We start from the raw sequence: 6,785 nt of genomic DNA on the forward strand, positions 1-6,785 counted from the left end.
AGCTATCATGACTGAGCCTTGAACTAATGAGATCCTCTTCTCTGAATCTCTTTTGGTGCAGCCCATTACTCCAGCAAGCATCCTGTTGTCCCATGGGTCCTTATCAGGGGAAGGTGTTTAAAGCAGAGGGGAGATGCTTCAGAAAGCAATTTGGCTAGCGCCTCCCACTCTCCTTTAAAAGGGTGGGCTGTGAGGAGAAGGTAAAGGGCTTGGGGCAAACAGTGAGAAGAGGGGGGGAGGTGAAGGAAGAGGCACAGGGACATCAAGGTGTAAAGTGAGGAGGAGTTGCTCAGGTGTAAAGGAAGAGGGTTGGTGAATCAGGGGCATCAGCCCCTAGTTAAAAGCACACACAAATGTAGCAGGAAATAATGATCTTATATTTGGACATGGTTGATATACATGCAGATACTAAATAGCATATCATTTGTTAATGATAATAATATTGAACAGTCGGCAGAATTCATCAGTAAAAGAGAAGGAACCATAACTCGAGTAATTTTAGTCCATTTCTCCTGCTCATCAAATCTGAAAGGAGAAGGGACTGAGATGTACACACACATTATCTTCTGTCTCTGGATGCTTTTGATTAACTCCTATTATAGTAGTTTCAATCACATCGCATTTGTGCCATGTTTCCCTCCCCCCCCCGCTCCACTGATGTTGAAACAAAACATTGGCAACCCAGTCAGTTTTTCATGCAAAAGTTAATTGGAGGTAAGTTCAAGAACATGAATTCTAGTCATGAATGCACTGTAATCAAATTATTCTCTTTTTCCTCCTGTTTATGATACAGTGTCAACAATGCATAACATTACTGGACTTCAGCAGTCCCTTCTTATTATCATTGCTGAAGTATTTAATTATGCTACTATTCATTACTGAGAGATGTGAGGTGTAGATTAAAAGAAAAATCTCTGGTGCTGATCTGCCAATAACCACACTGCAGGTTTCAATTACGATATAATTATTTTAATTATTCTGCTTAACTCTTTGGAAGCAAAGGTTATAAGAATAGTTCTCTTTTCTGAATGAGCGTGAGAAAATTGTTTGAAGGAGTAGCAGAATGCCGTTAAGAGATGGTAGTGCATTTTAAGAACATGAGTTGAGTCTTGCTGGATCAGGCCAAAGGCCTACTGTCTGCATTCTGTTACCACCAACCATATGCCCATGGAAATCCAACAGGCAAGACATTATCACAGCAGTCCTCTTCTGCTCATGTTCCTCAATAACTGGCATTCGGAGGCAGGTGTAACTGCTATTTACAGGATATACAGTACGTAGAAGTAATCTCTCTCTCTCTCATGACCTCTCCATTAGAATAGTGAAAGGGAATAGACTGGAGCTTTGTCATGAGATGAGCACTTATAAACTTGAACGGTGTAGGAAAGGTTTTCATTTAGATGTGGCTCCTTTGGGGGTAAGAGTTTAATATTTCAAATCTGTACTTACTGTCTTAAACTCCCTGGTATAGGCTTGTGCCTGTTGCTATTTCTACCATGCTATCATTGTTCAAAATTTCTACCTCCCAACGGAACCCAGAGACAAAAACACCAAAATGGTAGCACAATACAGTTGAGAATAAAATAAAACATATCACAAATATTAATAGCATCCAGAAACATGTAAACATATCCTTTCCTTGCTGCCACTGTAGTTTTCCCTTTCCTCCACCCTGCTGGCATTTGTGATTCTTTGAGAAAATGTTACAGTACAGTGCCTTTTTTCTCTTTTCCTGTTACTTTTTGTCTTTTTTGATCGACTTATTCCAGCCTTTAAGTTAGTGGGTTGTGAATGTTAGATATCCAAGTTATCCACTTCTACAAACTGATCAAATTACTTTGTGTTGAATGCCTGACTTCTTGGGTTCTTTAAATAGGGTTTTCACATTCAGTGTATATGGCAAGATACACCAAGCTCTGAGAAAGAAATGTCCAAGAAAAAAGGCAGGATGGAAACAGTTAAACTGAAAAATAACTGGGATGTATGTTCTACTAGGAAGGGTGTTGTTTCCCATACTGTTTTCAGATAGTAGTTCAAGACACAATTGCTGCTTATCAAACTGGTATACCTCTGTCCCATTCAGTGTAACTTTACACTGTTTTGCCCTAACAGCTGCACCCATTCTGCATTTCACTCCCAGAGGTAGTGTACCCAGAGGTACATGAGATTTGTGTTACATGTAGTAAAACTACCAGAAAATATCCCCCCTATCTATCTATCTATCTATCTCTCTCTCTCTCTCTCTCTCTCTATCTATCTATCTATCTATCATCTATCTATCTATCTATCTATCTATCTATCTATCTATCTATCTATCTATCATCTATCTATCTATCTATCTATCTATCTATCATCTATCTATCTATCATCTATCTATCTATCTATCTATCTATCTATCTATCTATCATCTATCTATCTATATCATCTATCTATCTATCATCTATCTATCTATCTATCTATCTATCTATCTATCTATCTATCTATCATCTATCTATCTATCTATCATCTATCTATCTATCTATCTATCTATCTAATCTATCATCTATCTATCTATCATCTATCTATCATCTATCTATCTATCTATCTATCTATCTATCTATCTATCTATCTATCTATCACTCTTCCATCCTACAAATGAAAGTGACTTTTAAGAATGCTCTCCACAACCTAATGTACAGAAGCAAGTGAACATACAGGGAAGTTTCCTATTAACAATAGTTTCCTGCTTTATCCAGATTGTAAAACTGTGATTTAACAGCTTTGGAACACACCCAAGTTATGAGAGCACTGTTTGAAGGTGGTTTATTCAGTTGACTTACCCTGAAGCTGGCTTTTCCTGACCTATTAACCATTATTTTTTGGGTTGTATGAAATGGGACTGCATGAACACCCACAAGGCTAGTTTATATCTTGGCCTACTAAAATATGATCACCGGAACCAAATTATGAAACACAATCTGAGCACATGGCAAAGCAATAATTATGCTCTGATTATTCTTTTTTAAATAAAATAAAATAAAATATTCTGTTTATAGCCCACATTTCTTCTATCACAGAACCCAGACCCCAGGAGTTAAGAAACTTTTAAATAAATAGTTTTATTGCTTTTTCTATGCCAGCCTGATTGAAATTACACTACCTAAAGGGGGAAGTATAAGGCACCTTTAGGAAGACATTGATGTTAATTCAATCTAATTTAAAATGTTCTGACATTTCAGATTCTTTTGATTGCATCCAGACATGCTGAATTTGATAGCACCACTTTACTAGGCATACAGTTATAGAGGAACAATGTAAATTCAGTATAGAAAATAATAGGCTGTAGGTGCTGATAAAAATAAAATGATTCACAACGGTATTGTGGTCTGTTCTTTATTACTGCTTTCAGTAGTAGATTGATTTGGATACCATTTGTCAATGCCATTGAAATGCTTTTAAAATTAATACTTTTCATGATGTTGATCATAGAAACCCTGAAAATAGATGGTGAATTATTTTTAGAGTGACAGGTGAATGAAACATTAGCAAGAAGGTGGATTTTAAAATGCTGTTAAAAAGAAACTTACATAGTGGATTTCTTTCTTTTTTAAACCCTCTCTGTCTATTGAGCTTAACCTTAGATGCAGCACAGAGAAGAAGAATGGAGGTGAGGTATGAGTAGACTCATTTTCTTTACATCCAGTCAATAAAAAATGAGCTTTAATACCTGGCTTTGGCTATTTTCATTCACTACTTATAACGATCAGATAATTATTAGTCAGAATTTTCATGAGTTGGACTTGCCTTTGTTATATTACAGATTAAGTAGACCTATTGCTGGCATGAGTTTATGTTTGCATATTTATGGCAGACTTATGATGGACTTACACATATCTGTGACTGACACCAGTTGGTCAGTGCAAAGTAGCTGCTTGATAGGAATCCAGAACTGAAGAATCTAGTGTATTTTGTAAATAGAAGTCTCTTTACACCAATACACCATCCCCTGATTGCATCCCACACTGGGCTACTTATCAGGATACTTCTTTGTTGTGGATAGTTGTATATATTTTACTGTATAGGAGAAGCTTTCTGTGACATCCGTTCTCAACTTATTGATGAACGTGCTGCCTTGAAATCTACTAATTTTTTTAAGCACATGGGCATGCAATTTGTGCAGCTCTGAGATATTGTGGAATAGATAGGCTTTGTAAAAACTTGCCAGTGTATTCTTCATTTCCAGTTATCAGGGATGAAGTCATCTTAATCAACCGACCAAATCTAAGAGCCATTCTGCATGCTTCCTCTTTGATGAGGAGAGGGTATGGTTATTGGCAGTCCTGGGTACTAGATCTAACATCACTATGCTAACAGGTGTGCTCTGCTAAGTTATAGCTTCTTACACTTAAGTGAGTAAGGCAAAAGTGCTTCTCACTGGGTTGATCCAGACGTACACTTCTACCTGGGGAAGGAGTATTCAAGTCACGAAAGGACTGTTTTACCCTTTACATCAGAGCATTGCACAAACTCAAAGACACACTTTTGCTTGTGCAAATTCTTACGCAAGCAGAACCCTAACAACTATTCTAGAACTTATTCTAGCCATGGATGGACTTGTCATCCAGTATTTGTCAGGCAAATTTTTGCAGAAGAGCGCTGGCGGTTGTTTTTCTTCTGCTCACAGTTCCAGCTAACCCAACGCACTTTGAAAGATATTGCTCAGAAGTACTGCTAATACAAAGCAGAGTATAGAGATCTGATAGTCACACTTTGCCAATCAAGTAAATTTCATCACTGCCATTGGAACAGCTGTCAGGTTTGTGTAGATTTCAATTTGCTTCTGAAAAGTATTCAGTCATGAATGATTCATAATTTGAGAGGTGAATACTCATGATTTGAACACTATCAAACTTACTTTGGAGAGAAGCTTTCAACGAGCCGAATAATGTTCTTGAAGGAAGAGAAATTGTCCCTGTTGGGTCAAGTTTACATTAGCAGTATATCTTTGTGTTATTTACTGCTTTGAGCACTTACATAGGAAGCCTGCTATGTAAATCCTAATGTATTCTCTTGTTTACCTGATCCATCTGAGAATTTGTTTTGAAGGTTATAAAGAGAAAAATCTAACAGTTCTCCAAGTCTAATTCTGTATAATGAATCAACTTATTTCCTATATCCCTTGCATTGGAAGCAGTGAAATTTCCATAGTGATATTTTCAAAATATTTCACTCTTTAGATAACGTTTGGATGGCTACCACACAGTGAATACTGGTAATTGCTGATTTCATGCAGTCATGCAGGACTTCACATGCAAGGATGGGACCACTGAAGTATTCTTGTCCACATGGCTCTTTTTATAAACCACAAAAAATGACCTTTTTAGTTATCCTCTGTCTACATGCACACTGTGCTACATCTGCCACCAATTTCTTGATCAACTGAAAAACTACTTGTTCCTCAGCAAGCATTATTTTTTCTTTTTAATACACCCCTTTCCAAAATCAGCCATCTAACTTATTTTCCCTCCTCTAGGAGGCACTGATGGCCACCAACTTGGATGGCTTTAAAAGAGGTTTAGACAAATTCATGAAGGAGAGGCCTATCAGTTGCTACAAGCCATGATGGCTGTGCTCTAAATCCACAGCTGGAGATAGCAATGGTGCCAAATGCCAGTTTCTAGAAGCCAAAAGAGGAGAGCGTGCTTTTGTGCTCATGCTCTACTCCCTGGTTTACCACAGGCTGGTTTCCCTAGTTGGCCACTGTGAGAACAGGATGCTGGACTAGATTGGCCATGGGACTCATCCAGCAGGCTAATCTTATGTTCTCATGAAATGGAATCTGTTATGTACTGAAGTTCTCACCCTGGGCCAGCAGGGGGATACTGTAGATAGTTATGCAAATAAGGGATCAAAAGTGACGTTCAGTGATTGGATAGTTATAGAAAATTGTTACAGTTACGTTGTACTGGAGCTCTATATAAACAGGCCGACTGAACCCTTCAGTTCAGTTCTTTTCTGGCCTGTGAATAAACAAGAGCTGTTTGAAGAATCGCTGCATCGTCTGATATGTTCACCCATAACTTAACAGAATCCATTCAGTGAACTTAATTTAAGAGTGAGTTGCATGGTTTCTATGAGATGAAAGGGAAGCAACATGATACAGCACTGGGCACTTGTTTTATGATTTGTTGTTATACACATACCATTTTCTACAGTATTTACTTTGCCCTGGACATGCATTATTTACCTGAGAATCCATCAGGCTATATTTTTAGCTATTGTTCACTGATGGACTCTCCCACCCAATTTGATGGTTGTTGCATGAACATACATTCCCATTAAGGCATAGGCAGGCATACACAACAACAGTTTGCAAAAAGGTAGGCTATTACGTTAGGAAAAGAAATACCTCCTTTCTCTTTATGGATAAACACCATATTTAATTTTATCCTCAACTTTTTATCCTTCCAGATAAAATTATGAATTTCTCCTATACATTCATTCCATGGGATTATTCTTTATGTATTTAACCATCTTGATTTTCACAGCAACGAGAATTTTGCTCCCTCATCTGTTACAAGGAGAGTATATAGTAGTTTAGTATCTCTTAAATCTCAACCCTAAATTGACTGATGACCATTTCTGCTTCTAGCCAGAGCTTAAAAAAAATCTAAATAATATATCTTCCTCTTCGGCATGATTCCCCTCTGATATATTTGTAGAGTACTGCTTTATTGCTTCCTAAACTTCTTTTGCCCAAGCTCTTAATCTCTGCTCACAAATAGATTCTTCATTTCTGTGAACAT

At 37.5% G+C, this 6,785-nt stretch overlaps 1 protein-coding gene across 5 annotated transcripts in view; it reads left to right on the plus strand.

Annotated features, from left to right (window-relative positions):
* NAV3 (neuron navigator 3) overlaps positions 1-6,785 on the plus strand; it is a 448,840-nt gene that overhangs the window by 71,337 nt on the left and 370,718 nt on the right. The window lies entirely within an intron of this gene.

Source organism: Podarcis filfolensis, assembly GCF_964270895.1.
Source record: "Podarcis filfolensis genome assembly, chromosome: 10".
NCBI lineage: Eukaryota > Metazoa > Chordata > Lepidosauria > Squamata > Lacertidae > Podarcis > Podarcis filfolensis.